The 15942-nt window shown below is 50.8% G+C and overlaps 1 protein-coding gene across 10 annotated transcripts in view; it reads right to left on the bottom strand.

Moving 5' to 3' along the window:
- DAB2IP (DAB2 interacting protein) overlaps positions 1-15942 on the bottom strand; it is a 210444-nt gene that overhangs the window by 68278 nt on the left and 126224 nt on the right. The window contains exon 1 of one of the 10 annotated variants that reach the window (XM_027470779.3): positions 3464-4070. The exons of the other annotated variants lie outside the window; for them this stretch is intronic. The gene's annotated coding sequence lies outside the window, so the exon portion shown is untranslated. Of the gene's footprint in view, positions 1-3463; positions 4071-15942 lie in introns of those variants that run through there. 10 annotated transcript variants of the gene reach the window in all.

Below are 15942 nucleotides of genomic sequence, written 5' to 3'. Positions count from 1 at the left end.
TGTGGTCCCCAGGAACCTCTCACTGAAGCCCAAGAGGAGCTCCTGTGCAGCTTGGTCCTCCAGCAGACCGGCAGTACCCAGTTCCTCAGCCCCAGCTGGAAGCAGACCGTGATGCGATCCCAAAATCGCACAGGAAGCAACAAGCACTGAGATGGTGCCGGCACATTCTGCTGACTAAAGCTGGAGCAACTTGAGCAGTAAAAACACCTTTTGGGCTAACGCTGCCTCGTGTTTGGTGAGCAGGTAGTAGCACACAGAAGCACTGGCAGCCAAGGGTCTCTTTATCAGCCTTGTTTTGTAACTAACAACCTTGCAACGATGCCAAGAGAGAAGCAGAAAGCTCCCGGTCAGCACTGCATTGCAATCAGTGATTAATTTGTTGCAAGACACTTTGCTTGCTGTACATGACAGAGCTCATAAATTCTCATTTTTATTGATGTTGTCCTGGCCGAGGGGGCAATGCTGGTGGAGGCTGCCTCGTGCTGCAGGCGTCCTGCAGAGCTACCTGGGGACAGCCAGCGGAGCGCAAGCAGCCCGAGCCACGGATGCCATCCGACTGGGGGAACCCCATGAACCAAGGACACAGGCTCAGTACCAAACTGCCTGCACACCCCCAGAGGCACACACACCCCCAGGCACACACACACACACTGGAAAGGCTGAGCTGAGCCTCTCTGCTGGAGCTCTGCTCGCTCCTGTGGGCCAGCAGCAGCACGTGCACCACCTCCGGGGACATTCCCACCCGCACCTTGGTCAGTCACGCTGCAGGATGTGACCAACTGCTCAGAGGCTTTGTTAAAGCCCTTTTACCACTTATCGGTCTAGTTCTTGGTTTTATTGTCTTTGCTGTAAACCTCCTGGCTGCAGCCCAACCTGCCTCCTGCTCCTTCCCAGGCAGCAGGCGGCACGGTTCCCTCTCCTCGCTGCGGTCCCAGCCCGGCACCGAGCATCTCCTGAGCCAGGGAGAGCCTCCTGGAACAGGACTTCAGCTGTGAGGAGTGAATCAGCCGAAATATGCCAATGCAGCCCCTAACTGGAGAACCGGCAGCTTAGGCCTGGTATTTAACTCGGCTCCAGCAGACATCCGTGCCCAATGAGTCTGAAAAATTGGGTCTCGAGCATCTAAAACGGGGACTGAACAAATCGGTGGCTTTACGTTTTGTTATCCCAGGTGATACAACTTGCCTTTGAATAGCTCTTCTCAGCACAAACGACAATTCTGTCGGGTATTATTAAATCTGTCATCAAATTGCAGGTCTCAAACGGTGAAAGCCAAGGAGAAGCAGAGAAGGGGGGTGTTTCTGTACAACACCCAGGGGAGCCGAGGGAGCCTTTTAAACGTGAAAAGGTGTTTTTCCTGTCACTTCCAGCAGAAGGAAGCTCACAAAATTACCGAGTGCTTTCTCATCCCACTCACTACCTTCCCGGCTTCCCAAATACGCACCCTGGGGCCACAAAGGCCCGGGGAGCTGCTGTGCCAAGAGGCCAAACACGCGAGGGCTGCGGCCAGCACCGCACCCGGGGGCTCCCTGGGCCCCGCTCCCCGCAGATCTGAGGCTCCTGGTTGCCTGCAGCACTCCGCTCACATCTTCCTGTGCTAATATTGTCGCTAACGAGGCCCAGGAGGCAGCTCAGCCTCACAGGAGTCTGTGTTGGTTTTACCACCCCGCGGCAGCCCCCTTCCCCAGGCACGGCTCCCCTGCCACCCGCGGCGTGGCGGTGCCAGGAGCCCGGCCGTGGCGTGGGGGCACCCCGGGGTGTCAGCGTGCTGCAGGGCCGTGGTGCTGCGGGATGGGAGCCCCCAAAACACAGCCAGCCCCTGCTCCATCTCTGCTCGTCAGAGGGAAAAGACCGAAACGATGGCTGGGAATCAAAAAGAAGCGAGGAGAATCGCATCGGCTTACCTCTGAGCATTACCGTGACCGTTAATTACAGTCTGCTACATTAAGCTACGATTTAATGAGAACAAACACAGGCACGTCTTGACCTTTCCCCTCACACACCGCTTTCCTCACGCCCGTCCGACCCTGCCTCGGGAGGATGCTCAGCGCCCTGCCTCCAGCCCTGGGGCTGACTGAGGCTCTTACCAAACACCCTGCCGCAGTTACAGGCACCTGCTCCTTGGGGTATGTAATGTGCTTGGGTTTCCAGCTGCAATTATTGTTTGCTGAGTTTATTGAACAGCGAGCGGTCCGAAGGGTAAGGGGAAATTCTGCTGAAGGCATCGCAGGCAGTGCTTGGTGCTTGTCACCCTGCTACTTGTAGGGAAAAAGAGATGGGAGGGAGGAAGTGTGCCTGGAGCCTAATGAGGACACAAACGCTTGCCAGACTTTACTCTGAAACACTTTCTTTCTTTCCTTTTCAACAAAATCCTTTTCTGCCAGGCTCAGAAAAGAGCAGAGCTGGACAATTGTAGGGGAAGCTGGCAGAGCCTAACAATAGAGGAGGAGTGGAGAGGGGAGAGGAACCAGCCTGGCTCCTTTTACTCAAAACGGAACGTGAAAAGAAACAAATTGCAGAAAGGATGACTAACAAAGACAGCTTTAAAATCATTTCAGGGTTAGCCTTTTCAGGCTCACAGCACGGACATTGGGAAAGGACGCTCGGTTTCATAAATTACATAAGATTTCGTACATCTCCCTTTAAAGTTAGCTATCCTGCACTCTCACCACGTAGACAGCCGCCTACACACACCCGGGACTGCTTGCAAACACACCCTGCCCTAGCCCATGGCCGATTCCTTTTTTTTTTACAGTCATACAGAACTTCTCCATTCTCTGAAAAAAAAAAACATGAATCCTGCACTCAGCGCCGCGGTCCCGCTGCCTGCTGCCCTCCCTGCGGGTGTGAGGGGATCGCTGCCCGCCGTGCTCCCACCTCGCCGGCTCCCTTCCACGAATTTCAGGGCCCAGAGCAAACGCGGTGCGAGCAAAACCACTTCAACCACTTCACCGCTCGGTTCCTGCATCTTGCTCCCTCCCCAGCAGCGTGCCGAGAAGGCGCTGAACGCGCCGCTCCTGGGGGCTGATTGAATGCAGAGGTTGGCTGCGGGCGCAGCTGCCTCGACCCCCACCGGCAGCTTTCACAGGAAGCTGCACAAACATCTGCACGGCTGAACCGACCCACAGACCTCGGGAGAGCTCTGCTCAGAGCAGTCCAACGTCTGCAAATCCAACACACTGCACGACGCCGTGGCCCCAGCAGTCCCCACCAGCTGAAACAATGCACTGGCAAGTCTGTTTTCTCCGTATCTGCTTCCCGGCTTTATTTTTTTTTTAAAAAAAAAGCAGTGTATGAATTCAAAAGATTTTAAAGGTCCAGCTTTTCAAAATCTGGATCATCCACTTCCAGAGCAAGCTCACGAAGGTGCGGGAAATGCTTCGCCACCGCAGTTCCATCGCCATTTGGCAAGTCCTAGTGACCACAGACATGAGAGGTAAGCGAAAAGCTACTGGACACTTACCAAAGCCTTCACAGGACAGAAAAATAAGATCGGGATAGAAAAGGAGTTCTGGGATCCCTGGGAAAGTCAGCTCCTCAGCCAGCAGTGCGAGTCCATCCTCGGCGCTGCCCTCCCTCGGCCTCGGCTCGCTCCGTGCTACCCAGCTGGCTCCGAGCTGCCTGCAGACTCCCGGACTGCGAGACTTCCTCTGCAGCTGATAGTGGGATTATTAAAGTAAACTGACTATTGCCCTTTGTGACGGGAGGTGGGGGGGAGGGAAGCTCAGCCCCTTCCCTTCCTTTGTAATTCAAGCCCTTCCTTGAGGCTCGCAGCTCTGGAGGAGGCATCTGCTCCCTGCTCCCAGCCCCTTCCCGCTGCCTGGGCGCTCCTGCAGGTGCTGGCGGTGATCCAGGCTGAGCGAACTGCGCTGCACTCCGGGTTTACATGACAAAGCAGCTCATTGCTAATTAAACTTCATCCAGCACGCTTCTCTCACGTCTATAATTAGCGCAATACAGCTAACGTACCGGAAAAAAGGGAGAGGGCTCGCACATAAGCACAGGCTCCTCGGTCTATGTCTCTGAAGAAGTTTGGGATTTCCTCTCCACGGACTCAGCAGTGGGCTCCTGGGTGCTCCAAAGCTCTCAGCAGCCCTTCGGGAGGCACCCGGCCAGGCCTGGATGGGGCTGGGTGATGCTGGGGGCAGCAGAGCAGTGCCCGCTCCTGAGCCGTGCCCGGGGTGACGCCGCCACTGCCACCGCTGGAGTCCTTCACGGCAGCTGCTGCGGGCAGCCCCGCTCCTTCTTCCTGCAGGCATTTCGTCTTTAAAGCTGCAACTCTAAATGCTGCTGGCTTAGCTTGCAGCCTCCTTCTATCGGTATTTACAATTCACATTTTAAATTATATATATATATATAAAAGTGCAGGCGTGGAGGAGTAAGTCCACAGTGCAGGCATATGGGAATTAAAGGACATTTTCCTCAAATCCTCTTGAAATTTAAACTGCCATCATTAGCCACTGCCCGTGTGATAATGAACTCTAGTCCCTGACAGCAACGAATAGATCTTGTCTCCACTGCACACCAGTTCTGTACAATGACCTGGAGGGCAGCCTCAGTCCAACAGGTTTTACTTCACCCTGTCAATTAGAAAATTCTGACAAATTACAGAAATAAAAGGGAAAAAAAAGAATGTTTGGGTAGAGTTCCCACAACTCCCCACGCCTTGCCCTTTCCTGAAACACAAGCTGCTTGAAGCAGGGACATTTCTGAGGGTAAATGTTTAAATTCCATGCTCTGGTGCTGCCCACGAGCACTGGGAACTGTCACGTTATCTATTTCATCTCTTTGTGCCATTCCCTGAGTTAACGGGAACGGGAACCAGGAGCACCTGCCGCAAACCAGGGCTCCCCATGCTCCAGAAGGGCACCGAGGAAGGATGTGGCATTCTTCTGAGCATGTTCTTGCTGAAACAAGTGCATGGGGGGGCAGAACACCAAGGATGTTTTCTATTCCATCTCTGTTCCATGTCCTGAAGCTGTGCTAGCAGCTTGGCTGCAACTTGTGCACGATCACAACACTATTTCACTGTCACTGCATTGCAAACAGGAATCTTCCTCACCTACCACGTGCAATGTGCACAGCTGGCTCTCAGGATATGGGGACATCCACTCCTTTCAGCCTGTCCTTGCACCAGAAATCCTGTCGTATCCAAATCCGGGAGACAAGAAACGAAACCATTTTTGCAATACCCACGATGAATCATGTGTTTGCTGTCTGCAGGCCAAATCCCACCTCCACTGAAGTCCAGTGCTTACACCCTCCTTGATTTAGCCGGAGCAGGCTAAATCCCATTCCTCATTTTCCTGCTGACACCAAATCCAGGCTGGACGGGCTCTCAGACAGGCAGGTAGGCAGGTCACAACGCACCTTCCCTACGGCCTTACAGCACTACTGGTAGGCAAATATTAAATAACGGGATTAAATCGTGGACAGCCTAAACTGAGACTGGTAAAAAAGAACAGCTAGACCAAAAAAAAACACCACACACACACACAAAAAAAAAAAAAAAAAAAACACAAATCTGCACTGTTAAAAGACACATGGAGCTTGTTTTTCTCCTATATTAGACTGGTGTAAGTTCAAACTAATTCCACTCATTTATAGTCTATATACGCTGACATAATAGAATAAGAATTGACCCAGCATCAAATATTCCCTGTTTTAGGAATTATTTCCATCTGCTAGCACCACAGAAGGTCCGTGAGAGCCTGGGAGCATGAATCCATATGCACACTTATCTCTTCATTTCAGACCATTCATCAGTCTTTGCCTGGAAGCAAGAGTTAATTTACAATAACTCAATGTCAAGATGGCAGCTTTGAAATCCTCTTGAGCATTGCCTTGGGAGAAGATTTTTGTCCTGGCTATCTGTAGCCCCTGTAGATTCAGCTGAGCCTCTCTTTAAGTCACTGAGTTTTAGAGCACGATAGAAATAAAGAGAAGACCTGCCAGGCTGTAGCGAGTGCACATCCAAACCCATCTCGGGATCATCCCTCCAGTGCATTCTTGTGGCATTTCAGTAGCCAGAGGAACTGGAGACAGAAAGGCAGAATATGGGTGATCAGAAAACCCTGTGTGCGATGGAGATCATTCCCTACAATTTATTGTTTTGTCCAGATTTAAATAACGCGAGTCTCACACAGAGTAGGAAATACTTCCAGCCTAGAGCAGAGGAGAGGGATGTGCCCCTGGGCTGACATCGACAGATCCCAGCTTTCTGAAGGGGCTGTGCCACAGCCTGACTTGTCTCCAAAACCATGCACCCGGCAGTCCAGCTCAAATCCCCAGGACTCCCTGAGCAGGGCACACCAAGCCCCGACATCCTTTGCTCCCCTCTCGTCTCTCTTACCCTGCTTTGGAATTGGCTTTATCTTTTCATTTTAAGGACTTTGCTTACCACATTTCCCTAGTCCTGCTGATGGCCCTTGCCTTTTATCAAGGACAATCTGCATCTAATATTTTGGAAAGCAATTATTTAGAAACCTTCAGGTAGTGCCTAGACAATGGCTGACACGCCATCGATGTAAATCAGAAGGTGTCTAAAGAGGGTGTTTACAAGCAGAACGCTGCTAAAAGTCTGCCGTGGTTGCAGATAACAAGGCTGAGACAATGACAGATTTCCTTCCCCTCGCAGCCAAGAGCAGCTCCCTCTGATTGGCTTCGCTGTGTTTATCCAGGATGCTGGGAGAGAGCAGGCACCAAATATGCAATTAATTGGCAGTTTGCAAGAGCATATTGCCTAAAGATAAACAGAGTGGGTGATCGTGTCATATGTAAAATGGCTGAGTGCTGCAGATGTACTGTTGACCCAGTTTAAAAAAAAAAGGAGGATTTTTTTTGTTCTCTTGAAAAATAATTGTATTCAAATGAATACTTTTTGCACAGTCCCTCTGGCCTTTGAATGTTTTGTGAATGTAAGCCGTTCCGTGCTCTTCCTTAATCTGGAAGTACTTAGTAAATTAAGAATTTGCTGAAAACTTTTAGTGCTGACATCAGTAAAGCCTTTCACCAATAGAGAATTTTTGCAGCAGCAAATGAGTACCTTGCTACATGGCGTTAATGGCCTTTGCTGTTCACAGGCGGTGTTTGCAAGCAGGAAAAGGCAAAGCATTGTCAGGAAAAAAAAGCACAAAGGTGACATAAAACCCAAAACCCAGAGGCAGGTAAGGAAAGAAAGAAAATGGGGAACTGACTGAATGCTGCTTAGGAGCTCAAGACACATGCTGGGGAAAATACGTCGAGGCTGGAGAAGCAAAGGGAAAGGCAACCTGAAGGTGATGCCAGACAAGTCTGTTAGCCTGAGAGCCCTTAGAAGGGGTACCTATGTCACGGTCAGAGCAGCAGCACGAACTCGTGATTGAATGCAAGGCACACACGCTGAACAGCAGAGCGCTCTGGTTCAGGACAGAGGATGTGGTAGAAGTCCTAGACATTGACTTTCAGACTTAATGTCCTGCAAAACAAAGCAGAGGCCCAAGCAGCTACCAGGCACACCAGTGCAGGCAATGAAAATCAATGCCTTCACAGGACAAAAGGACGTTTGTCTCTCTCCTTTTTTATATGTAGTGCTATAAAAGTAAAGACTAAAGCACATGACAAATCTCTCACTTCATTTTACCGAGACCACGCTGACATTAACAGCACTGCTCAGACCCGGCAAGAAAACAAGTCATGACCTGGCAGCCTCACTGCGAGGGACAGCACACAGATTGTATCTGCCCCAGCTTCAAAAATGCCTTTGCTGGAATTGCCGATCCCAGGGAGAGATTTGTACGGCGTGCTTCGACTCGTTGTTTTGCCCAGTCCTTTCAATTTGCCCTCAGCCTCAGCTGCGGACTGCCAGAGGGCAGCTGCCCATGCACCTACTGCTGCCGACATCCATCCTCCTTCCCTCCCGCTCTGCAGCCACGTGGGCGAAGCCTTTGGGCAGGGCTCAGCCCAGGTCCCGTCCTGAACACCAGGCATCAGCCACGTGCCGCACGCTTTGGTATCCCAGAAGCATGGCAAAAATTCCGCAGTGTTTTAAAAATCTGCTCTTAGATCAAAGTTTCTGTATTTGGGTACCTAAAATTAGCTAGCAAAGTAAGTGACATTTTAGTGGGAGATGCAGAACTTCCATTGATTTTAATGGATTCAGCATCCCAGAAAAGTAGGCCGCTTATTTATGTCCCTACATAAGCATCTGCACGCCGAACTTGCAGGAGCCAAGGCTGAGAGCGATGACCTTAAGTTTTAAAAACCCCGAGATGACTCTGCGTGCTCCGGTCTGTTATCCCCTTTATTTCTGCCAGCCAGTCTCGTTTGAGAGGTAGACTTAAGCCGTAAATGTGCCTTTAAAATTGCTTGCAATGAGGTCTCCTCTAGTTAGCAGAACACTTGGGCAGCAGCGTAACGCCTTCCTGAAGAGAAGCACTTTGCTGAATCAAGGCTCCGATCCCTTGGGCTGGGACAGGGAACAAAGCTTTGTGTGCCCACAGAACCTCTGATCCTGATGGGAACTGCTCGGCGGCCTTGAGAGCTGTGTGGCCTGGAACAGGCTGGAACATCTCCTGGTACTTACCTTGCAAAGAGCTGGGCGGCCAGCAGCAGGCAACGGGGTCTGGGGGCTGCGAGCCTCGCTGCTGCACGCGAGGGGAGCTCCTTAACCTGCCACCTGCCTCCAGACTTCTTTATTTTAATCCTCTGCAAGTGAGTGGCTATCAGAGCGCTGCCGTCTGGGTGCTTAAGGAAATCGCTGTACAATTCAGCTCTGATTGTTTAAAGCACTTGGCAGGAAGCAATAGATAGCAACTGCCGGGACTCTCTGCCATTAACAATACAAGCTAATGAAGTGAAATGCTCTCCGCAGAAACGTTGTGACAGGTACCCACAGGTGCAAATGAAGTAAAAGCCGTGGCAGGGCAGGCTCTGCACTGCAGCCCCTCAGTCTTGGCTTCTCAAACAAGTCCTCATCACAGCTCCCCTCTCCCCGCTGCTCTCCCACCAGGTCCCAGCACACCCGGCTTTGTGAGGTTTAAAAATGCCCAGGGAGGACCCGCAAAACCAAATGAGCTGGTTCACATCCACAGCTTTAGGGGCAGGGGAGAGGAAGGACGTGCTCCTGGCAATGCCTGCCAGCATCGGGATACTGCGCTGCTGTCTGCTGCGAGGTAAAGCAGTTTGAGGAGACGCGGCGTGTGCCTGACTCGGTATTTCTAACGGGAGCTGACGCAGCCAGCGCTGAAAGTCAGGCAGGAAGAAGTCCTCAGACAAGGAAACCAATTAAAAAACATAACTGACACGGGTACATAGCTTAGGAGATATAAAAAGCAAAACCTAAGAACATCCTCATCCTGAAAACAGGACACACGAGATCTTTACTTTTGTACAAGTCGGAGTTAATTTAACAACAAGGAAATATTGTAAAGGTCACCTGGATCTTTTACGGGTATCCTCACACCTGAAAGGCGAGGCACTGGCTTCAAACTCCATCGGAGATGTTAAAGTTTATGGATGTTTCTGCTCTCATTAAACTGCAGCTGCACGGGAAAAGACAAATGGGGGGCAACCAGATCGGATAAAAGACGATTTTATAAATGGAAGAGGGGGGAGTTAGGTGAGTTAGGTGAGAGTCCTGCTGCCCGCAGCACTGCCAGCCAGGGAAAGGCACCGTGAGCACTCCCTCCCAGCAGCTGCCCCTCTCCCCTGCCCAGACAGCAGTGAGCCATGGCCACCAGGCTGTGCAGACGTGGTCAGCGCCCAGCTCAGCTCCAGCTCTGGAAGGAGAAAGGGCCCAGCTCCGTGCCCCGGACACAGGCACAGCTCAGCCCCAGGGGACAGCCCAAGGCTTTGAAATTCCCTGCGCTGCACAAGTTCTCATAGGGAACATCACAGCAGCATCTTCCCGAGCAATGTTCCCTCAGGGTTAATACAATTTACGTAGCACTGACCGGGGAGAGCTGCTCTTTGTGGGGGAAAATGCAGAGCAAGCTTTCTGTTTGACACCGCTGTTACCACACCGTCAAGGACTAGATAAGCAATAAGAAGAAGAACCAAAAGCTTACCAATATCCGCACCCTGTGCATATTTCACTGTCAAAGAGATTAGGATGCTTACTTCTACAACTGGATGAAAAAAATCTTAAAAATTTGTTGCTGCTATTTTCATTGACAATGCAGGCCTTTTCCCCTCTCTACCTATTCTATGACTTCCTTTCAAAACATTTTACAACTTTTTCATTACACAAAAATGGGAAAAATAGAAGGAATGAAAGAAATAAAATGGCTTTTGACTAGCAAAAACTCAAAGCATTTTGAAGTTATAAAAACATAATTTTACGAAAATAAGGGATGCTGTTAGCACTGATATGAAGCACGGCGGGTTCTGGAAAGCTGAACGACTGCTCCAGCACGCCCAGCACGCTGCCAGCCAGCCGGCCTCGTGCCTGCTGATGGAGGTTCAGCAGCCCACGTGCGCTCCTCCTGGTGCCCCGGGACTGCTCTGAGCACGGGCACCCCACGGCTTTGCAAGGGGAACGGCCCCATTGCTCGGGGTAAGACTGGTGTTGCAGGAGAGCTGCTCCCTGTAGCAAACGAGCTGGGTGTTGGGGATGGTGAACCACAGCCTGCACAGTCTGCACAGACGTCCGAGTCTACCGTGGCTAGGATTAGGCTCCCAGACACATTCCCAATATCAACGCTTCAAAGGCCCCTGCCTGCACCCCAATTTAATCCCTGCCTTATCCTTTTTTAGAAGTTCACATAAATATATCCCCCTCAGACAAGGAAGACCACGGCTACACTGAGTTAACCCCCGAGTCTGTACCGAGTGCCCCAGCTTCCCAGCAGCTTGGCAGGGAAGTGCAGAGTTTTACTGCAGTCATCGTAACAGAATCTGTCACTGCTGTGTCCTCTGGATGTCATTAATAAATAATATATGAAACCACTCAGGAAGAGGGAGAAAAAGCGTGTCTCAGGTTTTTTGGAGCACACTGAGAGGCCAGTGGCAGTGACAGGCACCAAAGGAAAAGTCTCAGAGGACGAGCTCTGGGGACTGCCAGCGTCGCGGTGTCCTGGAGATGTGCACAAAGCCCAGAGGGAGCCACACGCTCAGCAGCAGCTGCCGGCTGCCCCCGGGGGCTGAACACCCAGCGGTGCCCAGACCCAGTGCCTGTGGGGCAGGGGGACCAGGCACCCCAAAAACAGGAGGAGAGCTGGGTTACAATGACAGTGCCAACACTTGCTGGAGAAGGGCAGTGTGTTTGCACAGTCAGCTCTGGGGATGCTGCTTTTAACGTGGTTTAATTAGGTTTTGGCGCTCATGAAAGCCCTAGAGAGAGGTAACTTGTGCTTAGTCAGCCACAGACAATGGTAACGTCCCTCTTTGTAGTCAACTTACAAAGTGATTCGCCCACCCCTCCCTGCAGCCCGTCCTGGCTGGATCCAGGCATCCTCCTCCTTTCCTTCTGTTCAGCACACGGCCTGCTCCACCCCTCCAGTTCCCCTCCTGCTCCATCCCTGCAGTTCCCCTCCTGCTCCATCCCTCCAGTTCCCCTCCTGCTCCACCCCTCCAGTTCCCCTCCTGCTCCATCCCTCCAGTTCCCCTCGTCTCGCACCATTAACACCGGCTGAGGCAGATGGGGGTGTCACCAACCCTCGCACCAGCAAGCTGCTGGTGCTGAAGAAGCTGCCTGCATCGTCCTGTCCTCCTTCCTTCCCACCCCGGGCTGCCCACAGGCTGTGCACCCGCTCCCCTCCATCACCCAGCTCGGAGGCTGAGAGCCCCAGCTCTTCCCACCCGCACTGACCTGGGGCTTCCCCTGGGAGCACCGGGCTTGGAGGATCAACGTTGGGAACTGCCCTACCTGCAGCACGCGTGGGGCAGCTCATCCCACCCCGAGCTGCAGGGAAGCCCAGCACCCCACGTAACTCCATGGACGCCTCAAAGGGAAAAGAAATAACGGGTATTTGGCTGGTTTCACTCTCCCAACTCTGCTTTCCCAGCTGCCTTGTGCTCACCCTGACTCACTCTTATCAGTAAGAAGAAGGAATTAAACAGCAAGAGGAATGCCTTATTTAGAGACGAGCAATGAGCTATCCTCAAAACAACTGCTTGAAAACTAGCTAGGAAAGAAAAAAATGCAACCCCAAAGTACAGGGAAGCAAAACACACCCTGTTGATCGCACAAACTTGTGCTCCTCATCATTTACCGAGTCCGTACTTTTCCTTTGTGCGCCAGGCAGGGACGCGAGGCGCTTCTCATTTCCTGTGCATTTCTAAACCCATCATCCAGAGCATGGCACCAGCCGCTGCTCTGCCAGCTCTGCCAAGAGCCTCGCTTGCTCTGAGGTTGCTCCATTTTTACTTTTTTTTTAAGAAGTACTTGTCCCGAGAAACACACAGCCCTGCATGTGGCCCCAGAGGAGCTATTTCTATCCTCACAAACCTAACGGCCGATGAATTTCTTTAGCTCTCTGTAGCCTAAGATGGGATTTCAAAATGTGTCAGACCTTTCCAAGATCCTGTTCCTGTTCCCGCTCCCCACCGCACCCTTTGCTCTTCAGAGTGATCCCCGGGGGAGGCTGAAACCCCAACCTATTTCCTTGCCAAAGAGTTTTCCTTTTCATCACCTCCACTCCCACTTGTGCTCATCTGCAGCCCCTGGAGCGCGCTGCTGCTGGCCTCATTCCTGCTTACAAACGGACCTTGTTGGACCGGGACTAGGAGTGGAAGAAATCTGCTTTGCATCAGTTTCTCTGGGTTTGATTTGCGGGAAGGGTGTTATTTCTTAAAGGACGAGTCTGTTTATTGGCTGGGGATAGTTCTAGTGCATTTATTTTTTGTTGTGAATTTGGATTAGAGGCATCTCCTTGCTCCTGACAGTTGCTGGCAGCATGCTGTAAAAATATGATTAATTAAAGTGTGACTATGAATCCACTCAGAGGCTTAGATTTTGCCTTCTCTAACATTAAATAGGGAAGCAGCCATTTAAAAAAGCTGAGATCTGGATGCAGATTTCAAAGTACGCTGCAGTTTAGCTCAGCCTGACTACGAAGTTCAACCTTCAACATTTACAAGCTCTAAGCCAGCCCTTGGAGATCAGGGACTCCAGCTTCGGTTCCAATCCCTAACAAATAAATAGGAGTCAAATAACCAAGCCATGCTCAAAAATGACTCCAGCAGCACAGCAGATGCAGCACTGGTCACCTGAGGGGCTCCTTCTCCGTCTACGTGATGGTTTTACCCTTGTAGACAGCCCAGCCATAGAGTATGCACAGTCCTGCCACACCGGGATCTTCAGCTACAACAACATATTCTGGCTCTTGCTCTCTTCCAGTGAGAAACCACTGGAAATCCTGGAAGACCTTCAAAAATGACTAGCATAGTACTTGAAAAAGCCACAACTTTACTAAATTGAAAAATTTGAATTTCCTAACATGGACTTTAAAGGTACTACTGAATCTTTAATGACTGCATTATAGCGATGGCTCAGTCTGAGAAGGGCGGAAGGTCTTCCTTTGAAGAAGTCAAACTTAAAAAATATATATAAGAAAAGTGTCTGCTACATCCCAAGGTCACAAAGGGTTTCACAAAACTCTGTATTCCTCCTGACTTTGACTTCCTAAACGATAGTCACTTGTTAATCCAGAGCACCTACTTGAAGCCGAAGATAATTAGCTGGGAAAGGAAACACGCCGAACGAAAAATATTTCTGTGACAAAGGGTTGCAAGCAGCGATGTGTTGAAGATATAGATAGAAAACAGGCTAGTTATCTATTTCCTAAACACTGAATTCTTATTCATTACATGCTCCTTTTGAGCTAGATTTGTTCTAAGCTGTTAAGTATTCCACAGCCTTCCAACCGACTGGTAGCTGGGAGGAAAGGATGGGAGGAAATGGGAAGCGCTGGCTTTGTTAGGTAGTGCTGTCTGTGGAGGCAGCTCTCAGCCCACTTTTCCATGCTAGCTCTCATGCTCTTTCTCTCCTTTGTTCCCCATGTCTTTGATCCTCCTGGACATTTCCTCTGTCTGCAGCCCAGCCGGGATGCTCGCCCAGCCGCTCCCGGTGAGCAGCCCTCTCCTGACAGCCCCACCAGCAGGTGAACATCTGGATGGGGTGCTGAACACTGTAGGAGACAACCACAAAGAGACAACATGCTCCATTTTAACACATCCAGGCCACGAGGAGTCTCCAGCACGCTCAAGGCTGGGAGGTTTTACAACCAGCAGCCAAGCTGTAGGGCACAGCCCGGTGCTGGTGCTGCCTGGACCCGCGGCTGGCACGCAGGCTGCACAGGCACCGTGTAACGCCGTGTTCCTGTCAAGCCTACAAGCAAATGTAACATGAAAGAGAAGGCCATTTGCTTCCTAAAAAATAAAAAGATCGATAATTCCCTGTTGTTCAGCAAGAACACAGGCCGTGGTAAGGCACTTGAACAGATAAACTGTGAGGCTGAGCCATAAATTTCAATGGTGCGAGACTGGGAATGTAAATTTAAAATGAAACATTTGAAGTTTGTGTGAAAATATAGTAATTATTAAAGATTATAAATTTGCATGCTTATTTATGTGATTTCTATTGATGTTTTCTCTCTAATTCACTTTTTATTCATTTCTGCATGCAGATAAATCCTAGATAAGAGCATTGTGATGTGCAAAAACCTTAATCCAGCAGAAACTCCCTAATACGCAATTTAAGGCTCTCGGGTTCATTACCACCCTAGGAGCACCGTGGGTGCCCTACTTTATTTGTAGGGCACTGGGTACCCTGAGCGAGGCTGGATGCGGCCACCCCTGCACCTCAGAGACCCCCCGGGCACCCGTGCCGGGCACCCCGCCGGGCTGGAGCTTGTGCCATGAGCAGCCCCCTTCCAGCTCTCGGGGAGGGGAAGGCAGGGCAGCCCTGGGAACATCTGCTTCCCAGACACCAACCTCATCTGTCCTCTCCGCGGGCACTCTGATAACAAAATAAAATTAATACCCAGGCACCATTCTTCTCATCAATCCATCCATCCACCTACTGGCAGTTTCAATACAAAATCAGATCGATATGAATTATTGTGTGTGCGAACAGATGTCAAACCACGCTACGCTACGATCAGATCAGATGGGTATTTCCTAGCAAAACACTATTTATCCACATTTGGTAGAGAAAGTGCATCTGCTCGTCCAGAACCCAAAGGAGATAAGCCTCCTAACGAGACCTGGACACTACCTCTTCAGTGGGCAAAATCCTGCAAAGAATTGGTTATACTCTGAGAAACAAATAGAGTTTTTATTCTTTTTCCATCTCTGTGCTCTCTCCAAGTGCTTCCTTTTTAATAGATCAAATTATAAGAAAGCCTAAACCTTCCGCAAATTCTGTAGCACTCACTATACTGGCATGAATCAGTATTTTGTGGCTGAGACTCCTCCCTAGTTTTGGCCATGGAAGACAACATCTGAGAGTCCCCCAAGGAAATCACAGCGACCACTGCACCGAGCTAACATCTGCCAGAGACCAAAACCCAGCACCTGGGTCAGGATGGAAACAAAGAGGCACCAGTACGTTCTCCCACGCGTCCCCCCAGGCCTCCCTTCCCCCGTAAATCTCTGTGCTCAGCCCCTGACGGGCGTCCTCAGGAAAGCAGACGAGACCTGGTGGGCGCTTGCCTCCTCCAGCACATCCTCACGGGCTGTGGCAGTAACGGGAGCGCTTTCACTGCTTCTCCGGGCAGCTGCAGACGGATGTACCGGTGTACTCCGATAATTCCCTGATGCGTGGATGCCTTCATCTTCCCACCTCGTCCTGTGTTTATCTGTCAATTACCCGCCCTAAATTCTTTCACCTCCCCACTGTTGACACCCTTTAAACACATGGTTATGAAATCCAGCCTCTATCATCTTCTAGCCGACCCAGATAACAGAAGTGGCTGCGCTCCGTGCTCCATTCAGCTTCCCAAGAACTTACTCCAGCGGGGA

This window comes from Anas platyrhynchos, chromosome 18, assembly GCF_047663525.1.
Source record: "Anas platyrhynchos isolate ZD024472 breed Pekin duck chromosome 18, IASCAAS_PekinDuck_T2T, whole genome shotgun sequence".
In the NCBI taxonomy this organism is placed as follows: domain Eukaryota; kingdom Metazoa; phylum Chordata; class Aves; order Anseriformes; family Anatidae; genus Anas; species Anas platyrhynchos.
Note: the sequence above shows the minus strand (reverse complement) of the source record. Positions and strands in the feature narration are given on the sequence as shown.